Source organism: Silurus aristotelis (genome assembly GCF_946808225.1).
Source record: "Silurus aristotelis genome assembly, chromosome: 9".
Classification (NCBI taxonomy): Eukaryota; Metazoa; Chordata; class Actinopteri; order Siluriformes; family Siluridae; genus Silurus; species Silurus aristotelis.
Window position 1 is genome coordinate 10,691,454 of NC_139582.1, and position 12,812 is coordinate 10,704,265.

A 12,812-nucleotide genomic window follows, 5' to 3' on the forward strand; every position below is an offset into this window, starting at 1 on the left:
TGTGCCTTCTGCCATAACACTGATCATTTCTTAAATCATGCATTTTTTCCATTATTTCATAAATATTAAATTTTTCCCTTCCCGTGGGCTCACCACCTCCAGGAGGGACCGTAAGGGACGGTGCTGTGAGGATTGGGCAGCAGTCGAAGGCAGGGGCCTGCTTAGACTGCTGCCCCCGCGACCCGAATTACGGATAAGCGGGAGAAAATGAATGAATGAATGAATTACATTTTTCATCTGTATTTGTTTGCATGCATATCAGCTTATGACCAAACAGAATGTTTATATTTATGTTTGCATATGATACGGTTTATAATGTCTAATTAATTTCCATATGTTGAAATATATTCCTGAAAATTCCCATAAATTCCTTGTACGTTTCTAACTTGGAATATGTCCACAATTTCCCAGATGAAGTTCCCGTGGAAAGTTTCCGGAAAGATTATGAAAGTTTTCTGCCCCTTTGCAACCTTAGTTAGAAGTGAAATAGCAACATCACAGATCAGTGCAATTCTCAGTAAACAGAGGGACCTCTGTTCAGAGGCATAATAGTGTGAGATCAATCAGCCCAGACACAATAAAGCTGTGCTGGATAGCAAACTTAATTGCACTCACTCTCTCTTTTACATACACACACAATTGCTTGGGAATCTCTGGGTTGCTCTATAAAGACTATAGTGCAATTCTGGCTTCTAAAATAAAAAAAAATGTAAAAAAATATTTGGATATCAAGCACACACTTTAGGGTGGAACTGCAGCAGAGCCGAGTGTCTGAAAAGAAACAGATGTTGCTGCAGAATTGCTGAAACCTGCTTTATTCATTTGCGTCCCATTCCAAGAATTTGGTTTCCTTTTTCAATCCATGGCAAATTCATTACATATTCACATTTTTTCACCAGTTCATGTCTCTTTATAAGTCACCTTCCAGACACTTTTATTCAAAGCTAATTAAGTCTGAAAGCATACCATCCAAACCAAAAACAACAGTGATTGAAGTGTTCTGCTCGGCCACAAGCGAGAAAAAAGCAGTCTACAGAAAAGCCACTGGAATGTGTTCAGGCATTCACATTTTATCTTAACTACAGTAGAATAGATGTGGTGCTCTTACTGTCTAAAACTCGACCGTCCATTCAGAAGGACTTTACTGGTTACTAGTCAACATGAAGAATAATTACAAACACAACTTAGGTGCTTGGCCGCTAAATAAAAGACACAACTTGGGTTTTAGTAGCTGATGCTGATATATGCTGAGTAAATTCTGCTCAAATCCAAAAATAAACTAGCTTGCTACATTTTTAAATGAATTAGTTTGCTATATTTTTGAATGGACTAGCTCAATAAATTTTTTGAATGAATACACTAGCTACATTCTTAAATGGACTAGCGCCATTCAAGAATGTTTAGAACAAGAATAATGTTTAGAACAAGAATGACTAGAATACATTGTGTGCTAGTCCATTTTTTGATTGACTAACACTATAAATATTTGAATGGACTAGCGCACTGAATTTTTGAATGGACTAGCTTGCTACATTTTTGAATGGACTAGCACACTAAATTTTTGAATGGACTAGCACACTAAATTTTTTAATGGACTAGCTTGCTACATATTTGAATGGACTAGCTTGCTACATTTTTAAATGGACTAGCTTGCTACATTTTTTAATGGACTAGCTTGCTACATTTTTTAATGGACTAGCTTGCTACATTTTTGAATGGACTACCTTGCTACATTTTTGAGTGGACTAGCTCAATACATTTTTAAATGAATATGCTAGCTACATTCTTAAATGGACTAGCGCACTTCATTTTTGAATGGACTAGCTTGCTAGATTTTTTAATGGAATAGCTTGCTACATTTTGGAATGGACTAGCTTGCTAAATTTTTGAATATGGACTAGCTTGCTACATTTTTTAATGGACTAGTTTGCTAAATTTTTTAATGGACTAGCACACTACATTTCTTAATGGACTAGCGCACTACATTTTTGAATGAACTAAATCACTACATGTAGCTCGCTACACTTTTTTATTAAACAAGCTCGCTAAGGAACATATCAAATCTTTTAGCAGGACATTACTGATATGCTTTTACATTTGCAGGACATCAAATGTTTCACATGCTGATGTTTAACTTCGGGATGTTCGGGAATTTCAATGAGAACAGGTTTAACTGCTTTAGATGACCAGAGCAAAGCCTGAGCACTATTATTAATCAGTCAAGCTCAATCATAACATTACTTTGTTTATGATGTCCTTATTGATGTCATTAAAACACAAAATATTTTTTTCCCTGTTATCTAAACATCTCCTGGTTTCTTAGTAGCGTTAGCAGGTGCATGGTTTATTTTTAGCCATTAACAGTTATTAGTAGTAAAGTCATGAAAAAAACATGAAATCATGATTTCGGTTTCATGCTCTCTTCACACTTACTATGCAGTCTGCATGCTTATTTTTTCCCAAGTAAGGCATGCAAATGAATAACAAGAAAGAAAAGCCTTCTTGAAATGGAGGCATCACCTCCATCAACTGATGCTGTTGCTGTCAAATTCTGTTTGTTTTGGTTTTGATGTTTTTGTCATAAAATGCTTTCTTTAGCGTCACAGGATCGCTTGTATACTAAACAAAGCAGTCAGTCATCAATTTAAAACAGAAAGGAATACTGAATATGAAATAAATAATTGAACATATCTTGTATCTTGTAATCATGGCGATCGGAATAATGACGTTAGCGTTTATTGAAAAGCAACGTTTTTTCCCTTTCTTACACTTAAACGGAAGAGTTTCCCATCGTGCTCATGTCGACATCTCTCTACTACATTCTTTCTTTAGCCATGACACCGTTTCCTTCTAAATGAAAAGTCAAAACTACTAATGATGTGCAGATAATAGAGTTGCTACAGAGGTGTGATACACAACAGGAACTGAATAACATGCAAAAAAGCGAAACTTAACCTTGATAAAAAGACCTGAATAAATGCTAACAAGTATTTACTCAAGGGTTGAGTTACTGCCAATGTCCTGATGTATTTCGTCTTTATTCAAACTTAGTCAAAAGGAACGTATGATTTGTCATTTATTACTAAATCAACCGGCAACTGATAAGGTTGCTCAAAAGGCGTTTAAAATCCTTGCATCATGCCATTTGTTGGTTGTACGATGAACGCCTCCATGTTAAAGTGACAAGGAACAAGGAATTAGAAGTTAACTGGCAATTGCTGAGGGATAAGAGGAATAAAACGTGCTGTTAATTAAAAACCCTTCCATCCTAACTACTGCCATGTACAGTCACTTCCTTTAAGTGCATTATTCCCTATCATGTATAGTAGTGATGGGTTGCTCATAAATAATTTGTTAATTTTGAATGAGTCTAAGAACGAGTCTTTAAAGTGTGATTCCTTTATTTTGTACTAGACGCATATCAGCAAAGAATCACAAAATCTCTCTAGGTTTTGTACAGGAAACAGAATTGAGTAGTTTACCGTCAACTCTTCAAGCCTGAGTCGTTCGTATCTTTTGTCACATGACTCCCATACACGCCATGCGGTGCAATACATGGGAAACAGAATTTAGTAGTTCATCTCATTAATCCTCTAGTCTGAGTTATTCATTCTTTAATCAGGTAACTCGCATATATGCTATGCAGTGCATTACAGAGGAAACAGAGTCGTTTACCTTTTGAATCTTCTGGTCCGAACCGTTCGTTCTTTTATCACTTGACTCCCACAGACATTACACAATGCAATAGATCACGTTTTTTTGGCCGCATCTTGACATTATTGTTACAAAAATTATGGGAGTCAAAAGAACTGACAATATGGACCAGAGGATATGAGAGGTGAGCTACTCATTCTGTTGATCATAACTTCTCTTTAGTTGCACTGTCATATTTTCATTGTTGGAACTATAATCAAAGTTGGTGTATATAGACGTGTATATAGACAGGGGGATCTGCTTATTGAAAATGCAACATTTCATTTTATTTCAAAGGAATGAAATGAACTGATTAAATAATATAAAAAAAAAACATTTTATTTTGATGAACGAGTTTAAAAAGTCACTAAAATGATCCGATCTTCCCATCATTAATGTTTATGTAGCAGGTGGGGGCGTGGTTTAGGGGGACTTTAAACCAGAAATATTCCAGAAGTCCCAAAAATTCCACTTCCCATTTGGTCGTGAATGCAGCATGTTCCGTAGAGATGAGTGCTCTCTCTCTCTCTCTCTCTCTCTCTCTCTCTCTCTCTCTCTCTCTCACTCTCTTTCTCTCACAGTGAGCTGACGGTATATATTCCTATGAGCCAAAAAAAAGGGAGAATGCTGAGCGAAAAGTTGAAGAATATTCTGTTTCGTCGTGAACTCCACCAAACTAAATAAGCTCACTCTGAAACGCTTGGTTTCTCGAGTAGAATGGAATCCCATAAGGCACTGTACCAACAAGACAAAAAAAATTCATACATGGCTTTATGTTATGCTGAGGATTTTAGTACTGTACAGAAATGGCACTTATGGTGCAAATTCCAACTGGTGCACATAAAACTGATATAACCGAGTTAGTCAGTAATGCACAACTTTAATATCTCACTGTATTTATCCCTGGGAAACATCAGTTGAGGTAATTTTTTTTTCCACAAGGCACTTGAGAGTCATATATAGTTCCATGCTGTCTGTTTGAAGACTAATCTTTAAGCCTCGGCTTGTTCAGAAGATAAGACTGCACTGCTCTCAGACTCCCCCAAGACCAAAGACGGTCCATCGCGTCCGATCGTTTTAGATTTATTCCAACCCTAAACACACCTGGAGCAGGTAATCAGTGGCTCCATGCCTACATGAAAAGCTGACATCGTGCTTAGTGCTGAAACGAGATAAACACAGATGTGAAGTGGCTGATGATCACAAAGGACTGGATGGAGAATCAACGCCCCGGGCTGCATTCTCACCAAAATACCCATTTCCTCTTTGGTAGCTAACAAGGGAAATGCTAATTTAGACAGAAGGCAGAACAGTTATTGGCAAACACATTATACCAGTTGGGTACTGTACAAAAGACTCATGCAGTTACCCTCTGTGCGGTTTGGAAATGATGTTTTGGCTGTTATGTGTGGTTCGGTGAGAACATGTATATTCTCGTGGATTTCATTTATCTAAATAAATTAACATTCTACAAGCTATTTGATAGCCTGTAGAATGTTAATCTATTTAGATAAATGAAATAAGCTAAATAATAATTACAAGATAGGAATATCAGAAGAACAATGTTGTTGCATTATTGAAAAAAAATAATAATGATGAAAAAATGTTTTTTCTTTCTTTCCTTTTGTAGATGAAAATGGTAACACATTGATCCATGACTGCATTTTTAACATACATTTTATTATTTTTATAGGTTATACACCATGTAAGTGAAAGAATTTTGAATCATTTTTTGTAGTGGATTTGGTATTGATATCAAATGATAGTCAAGGGTTCATTATTGTTGCAGGAAATGGAAGTCTTATCACTTTTTTCCTACAATCATTGGTCGTTTATATGCCACGATCCGATATTATGATGCAAAATCCAGATAAATGTGTGATATAGTAATCTACATCAACTACAATAAACTACAATAACAAGAACTTAATAATTTGACATTGGAAAATCATTTTTTTTTTTTATATATATATATAATTTGTAATTTTTCTTTTTAACATTTTACTAATTCAGTCTTAGGTGTAAGAATAATAATAATAGTAATAATAATAATAATAATAATAATAATAATAATAATAATAATAAGAGCTGAAACACTGGAAAACCTTTAATGTTGTGAATGCAGGCTACTGTATGTTGACATCTTGGAATTGTACAGATCACATGGGAATTAAAACGTCAGCCATTTTGAATGTTTACATCAACGCAAAAATGTCTCAGATTTATCCACTGGGGAGAGATGAGCGGATTCGAGGGAAGGCACTGATCCAATCTGGAGTATCCGTTTCATGTCCGACAGTGACCCGAGATGCCTGACTCTTCTAAATTTTCCTCCAATTATTTGGACAAGTACAGTGTTGAAAATGCAATGAAAGTCTAACTTACATGTTCTCCTGCACCAAACATCACAACAAACATACAAACAGCGGATCATTTCCACACTTCTGCGTTTACCGATGAAGAAGCGCAAGTTCTGAGTGCTGTGAGTAAGTGTTTTTAAAACCTCTTATTCGAAAGCAAACGCAGCTTGCAATCACTGCAGCATCCATCAAATCACAACTAAGTCAAGCAAACAACCGTACCCAAGAGTTCACTCATTTCCCAATGTGCTCGTGAGGAAGAAAAATGGATTGTATATACGCACACAACTGTAGCTTGTGTTTTATGTAAACACCCAAAACATTCAGATCTGTGTTTATGATGTATTGACTGTTCAATCCAAATAATGTCTTGTGTCTGTGTGTCTGTGTGTCTGTGTGTGTGTGTGTGTGTGTGTGTGTGTGTGTGTGTGTGTGTGTGTGTGTGTGTGTGTGTGTGTGAGACAATGTGCATCCTAATGATGTCTGATTTCAAAGTTCTTAGTTGCTACTTAACTACAGATGTATAATGCTAGTTCTATTAATCCCTACTCATCTGTGAATCCAGACGTGTACTTTCACGGAGAAACGCAAATCAATTGTGAAACTATCGATATCCTGACAGTTCCAGTTTGCAAGTGCAACTGTAAAATGCATTTATATTAGTTAAAAATATCGCTTCCGCGGCTTTCAAGCAACCACGTCTACAGCGCTCGTCATTGTTTACATTTTTCATTGTGTCAATAGTTCTTTTAAAAAATCCAGACACTTTGTTTACTCGATGAAAATTCTGAAAAGAATATACACATTTAGTTATTCATTTAGTTTTATGTGAACGTTAATGTGTATTGTTTTGCATTTGTTTGATTATACAGAAACTTCTCAGGGGGAAAAGGGAGTGTTTAGTGCATTGTTAAACCACGAATATATAAAAAAAAATTATATATTCACAAATTTTCATCATAACCAGCACACATCCACAACAATCAATCGTTTTTGTTTTGTTTTGTTTGTTTGTTTTTTTTTAAACGCTCATTCAGCATCAGTTCAACATCAAGTAGAACATTTCTGAAGGAATAAAAGATGAAAGAATCTCCTGACTCTCACTTGCCACAACACTCAAGATCTTGTCTGTATGATCATTTTTTAAGTTGTTTTGGGGGTCATGATCATTTATTAGATATCAATCAGTCACTCATTAATATCATTCTATCAATAGATTGTTGTGCTAAGAGTAACTGAGTTCATTAAGCAAAGAGTCTTGTGATAGAAATGATAATAGGAACATTATAGCCGTAATAAATCATAGCACTTGGATACTTAAGTGCATTTGAAGGCAAATACTTTTCTACTTTTACTCAAGTGAAAGTTTAAAGTGTCCCTTTAAACTTTCACTTGAGTAAAAGTACAAAAGTATTTGCCTTCAAATGCACTTAAGTGCATCCAAAGCATCTCCAGTAGAGATACAGTACATGCTTTGGATGTGGGACTTTAAACCAGAAGGTTGCCAGTTCAAATCCCAGCACTACAAAGCTGCCACTGCCCACAACTGCTCCGATTTACAAAACAAAATGTAAAAGTAATCCAATTATGAAGGACTTGGGCAGTAGATCACATGTGGCATGAAGGGTAGTTGCATCATCCACTGACAACTATTACTTTCACACATGCACCAGTTTTATTGCTGCAAGGTGCCAGTAAGCGTTCGATCACCTCGTCACCAGAGTAACTTTCATTATCAAATGGCACTTTTGAGACAGAAGATGAATTACCTGACTCTCTACTGTACTTAACCCCACTGATAGTTGCTACACAAGGTCACTCGCGCAAAATGTAACTTTCCTACATCATTTCCCCACCTGTCGCTGATTGATGCTCGTGTCACCGGAAGTCACCTGCTCTCGTGGAAAATGAACGACCTCTCAACACTGCATGCGTGGACGTGGCTTCACTCTTCAGAAATATAATCATCTCAGACTACTGAACAATGCAGAGGAATATTAAACCGGACAAATAACTGATGTCTCTTCAATTATTAATGATATCTTTATATAACCAGTGTAATGACAGCCAGGCAGTGATTAGAGAAAATGATGCACCTTCAATGCAAAGGAGATTTTTAATCCTTTTTTTTTTTTGTTGATGTTGTTTTTGAGAGATGAGCTATAATAGACTCTATTTTATAGTTATGACCATTTTAATAATGTGCTGAACAAGCTATAATAACCCAATTAAGAAATGACATTAAATGCAGTTCTGCTCTGCTAATGATTAGATTTAAAACACTGATTTGTGATGAGCTTCTGAGAGAATATTACACAATTACACTACTTGGTTTTTGAAATGTTGGTTTTGGTGTTTGGTCGAAACAAAAGCACTGTCTTTTTTCTAACAGTAACATCTAATTTCATTCTCCTGCCTCTTACAGCTAAGAAACACCTGGACTTTGTGTCTACACATAAAACGAGTTCATGATTTCACTCACCTGAACAGTGTTAACGGAGTAACAACAAAACACGTCTTCTTCTTCTTCTTCTTCTTTTTCTTGCGGAAATATCACTTCTTGCTCCTGAATCTCCTCTGTACTTAAACTAAAACAAAACCTGTATCTTTGGTTTGTATTTGTTTTCCGCTCCAGAGCCTCCTCTCTCTCTCTCTCTCTCTCTCTCTTTCTCTCTCTTTCTCTCTCTCTCTCTCTTTCTCTTTCTCTCTTTCTCTTTCTCTCTTTCTCTCTCTCTGTCTCTGAGACATGCGCTCGCAGACGTTTTGTCCGAGCGCGAGACGATCGCGTACTGAGCGCGAGCCGAGCTTTCCTCGCGCGGCAAAGAGGCGCGCGCGCACCCGCCCGAGCGCACGCACGCGCACTCGCGCGCGCGCGCTCTCTCTCTCTTAATCGGGACCGAATCCGCACGCGCGGTCCACGCATTTCCAAGTCCTGTGTAATTGTAGTTTAGGACCAAATGCACGTATACTTACACACATAAACACAATAGGTGTGTATAATGGTTTTGATGCACACACCACGTTATATTACATTACTTTCATGTTTTGTTAATTGTATATTATTATGTATTTTTTATTATTGGTTTTGATAGCGATGGAGGTATTATTATTATTATTATTATTATTATTATTATTATTATTATTATTATTAGTTTAACATGTAATATAGTTACCCTTCTCCTTAATATTTACTCCACAATCATATAGATTTTGCCTTTTGAAGTAATATAAAAAATCATTTTGATGACAAAGTTTGGAATGTGTATTATAAGATGCATCTGAATTCATCTGAATAAATAAATCTATCTTAATTTTTTTAAAGCAGTAAGCCATTATTTAGCAGTGGTGTTACGTATTTGTGGATTAAATGTACTTTGTTACTGTACATGGGTAATATTTTTGGTTACTATCTACTTTTATTGAATATCAAAAATATATGCAACTTTTACTCTCTACTCTACATTTATGATTCAATATATGTACTTTTACTCCACTATATTTTAATTAACACTGACTGTTGCGAATTACATTATGGAAACTCTGTTAAAGATGTCTCAAGTAGAAGTACAGATACTCATGTTTTAAAAGACTAAGTAACTGAAGTAAGGACTACAGTTTTCCACTCAAGTTAAAGAAGTTTGGGGTCTGACATGTACTTAAGTTAAAAGTAGTCATTACTACTACCTGACTTAGAGTCACACTGGTAACTGGACCTCACATCATATTAATATAAAATAATTTCAAATGTTGTTACTTAATGAATGTATCAGTCTGAACAGCCACCATATAGAACACAAGCAGAGAAAAAATGATGATCAGATGGTCAGGAAAGTCTCTGTTCACAGTCATGTTTACATCACTGACTCCCCCTGTCTCATCCACGTTAACCCAGAACTTCTTGTTGCCTTCTGTCTTGCTCATTGTTAGCTTTGTAAACTAGCCTCCGTCTGTGGTGTGGAGCCAGGAAATGATACACCAGTGGTAGATTGAAAAAGCCACACAATGACACTAAATAGGTTGATGTGCTGAAAACGGTGCCCACAATAAGAGGAAAAAATATTGATCAAAATACAGATTAAAACTAAAGTAATGAGCCTGGTTTGAAAATATAAGGAGTAGAAAGTACAGATATATAAGCAAATAAAAAGTTGTTAAAAAAATAAACAGTGAAGTAAAGTACTGATACCAGAAAAAAATCTACTTAAGTACAATAACGAAGTATTTGTACTTCATTACTTCCCATCTCTGGTCATTAAGGCTTAACACTCCTCTACCCACATCTGCTGCCTGAGTCTGTCCAAAAAGAGCTAGAATAAATATTAAACATTGAGAACCAGCTTTTATTGAAGTTGAATAAAAATATTGCACCTCTTTGAGAGAGAGAGATGCATCAAATCACGGTCCTCTCTAAATATTTGATTTTATTTTATCTAAAATGATTTACTTTATTTTAAGTTGTCCATTGTATACTAATGGTTCGTCTACTTTGTGACATGGGACTGTAATTTGATTTGTTTATTTAAGATACCTTTTTGAAAGACTGAAATTATTAATATCATGAAATGTATCAATGCGCTTTATCAGTGCAATGAATTGTAATGAATGTAATGTGCAAAACAAGTGTCAGAGTTTAAAGCACTATAGAGGAACCCAGGAAACACCCAGGAAACAATGTTAGCTGCTCTACCAGCTTTTTTTTGTTGTTGTTTGTTTTTTTGTACAATTCCAAGAGTTTGACTCAACTGAACCAACCTTCATAAAGATTCAAAAGTGGACATGAGAAAATACTCGTGACAAAACAATGAGTGAAAATGCTCAAGTGATAAATAGGGTGTCAAAACCTTACTCAAATAAAGTGAAACAAAAAAAGGAAGTATTTCAAAATGTCCTGATGTCAAATATAAGTTTTCATAATTATTACTTAAACTTTTCAATCATTTTGGGGTTTAAAACCTTGAAAACATTTATTCTTATTGAATCTTTATTATTTCTTTAAGCTAAATTCAGCTTGTGGCTGATGCCAACCACCTGTTAGCAAAGCAAACATGCTAATATAATTTTTGAGAGCCAGCTAATGTTTGCAAAACTTGACATGCTCTATCAATGAAGATACCTTCCTCATCTTCAAGTTCAACACCGCTAAACTGTATTCAGTCAAACGCACATACACAGGTCTAATGCTAACACCTATCAGATTTGTACCAGATATTTTAAAGGTATAAATATAATCTAAGTGGCCAAACTTTTTTATTATTATTATTGGAGATAAATCTAAATATTAGAACATCTATAATACTCTAATATGTTAAGTTAAAATGTTTCCACCTCTACAGTAGCTTTTGACAGTGAGTAAACTGGTTTGTTTACTGAACAAATTTGCATATATTTGTTAATATTTCACTGAGAAAAAGGTTTGGCTGTAAGGTTTCGCAGTGTTCGTTGGTATCAAACAAATATGATTTGATTTGATTAAAGGAAGGCCATGTGGAGTTTTCTTTGCTATTGTATATTATTAGAATGAATAGCCTGTGAAATATGTGTGGTCCGCTACTGAAGGATAAGCTGACCATCCAACACAAGTCTAATGTCATCCCTGCTAAAAATCCTGCTTTTAAAAAAACGGAAGAAAACAAGAAATCAGCTGTGTTGCTGTGTGATATTGATGGCAAGGTTTTTAGACAGTGGAGATATAAGGATAAATTGCTAAGATGGTACATTGCGATTACTTATTCTGAAACAGTTGGACTGACTGGGAATGTCCAGTCCAACTGTATGGACTGGACATTCCCATACAGAATGGATGTGTACATTATGGAATGTTCATATGCTATATGTATATGACTCTCTCTCTCTCTCTCTCTCTCTCTCTCTCTCTCTCTCTCTCTCTCTCTCTCTCTCTCTCTCTCTCTATATATATATATATATATATATATATATATATATATATATATATATATATATATATATATATATATATATATTTGAAATACATGGTTTTTACATAACAGGGCATCATCAGGGTCCTTACCAGGCCTTAGAATTAGATAAATACCCCAGACATGTATTATTGCTTCAAGTCAACATTTATTTAGAAAAAAATCGAGCCAAAATGGACAAACCAAAAACTTTGTGATTCAGTAGCTTGTAGAACCATTTTAGCAGAAATTACTTGAAGAAATCATGTACTTTATGATTTTATCATTCGCCCACATCATTGTGGAGGAGTTTTGGCCCACTCTTCTTTACAATGTTGTTTCAGTTCATTGAGATTTGTGGGCGTTTGTTTACGGACAGCTCTCTTAAAATCGTGCCACGGCATATCAATCAAGTTGACGTCCGGATTTCGACTAGGACATTGCTAGATCTAGACTAGATCCTGTTTTTTTTTAGCCATTCTGTTGCAGATTTGCTGGTGTGCTTGGCATTATTCTGTTACATGACATTCAACCAAGCGTTAGCTGTCGTACAGATTTACAGGCCTTACATTTTACCCTAGAATAGTTTGCATAGAGTTGTTCATGGTCGACTCAATGACTGCTGTGCCCATGAACTTTGGCAGCAAAGCAATTCCAAATTATTAGCACTCAACTAATGATTGTTGAGTGGTTGTTCTAATATGCTGTGTTTGGTTTTCACCAAACTTTTCCACTATGGTCTCATCTGTCCAAAGAGCATTGCTAATCTGTAATCATTGTTTTAGTCTTGTTGGTTTTCGATAGAACAACCCATAAAAAAATCACTTGTTCAGCGCTTTTCTGA

General features: G+C 35.6%; 1 protein-coding gene across 2 annotated transcripts in view; it reads right to left on the bottom strand.

Moving 5' to 3' along the window:
* adcy7 (adenylate cyclase 7) overlaps positions 1-9,009 on the bottom strand; it is a 78,886-nt gene extending 69,877 nt beyond the window's left edge. Inside the window, exon 1 of one of the 2 annotated variants that reach the window (XM_083550838.1) lies at positions 8,536-9,009. The gene's annotated coding sequence lies outside the window, so the exon portion shown is untranslated. The remainder of the gene's footprint in view (positions 1-8,535) is intronic. The other variant, XM_083550836.1, reaches the window with a different exon arrangement.
* Positions 9,010-12,812: the final 3,803 nt, after the last annotated feature.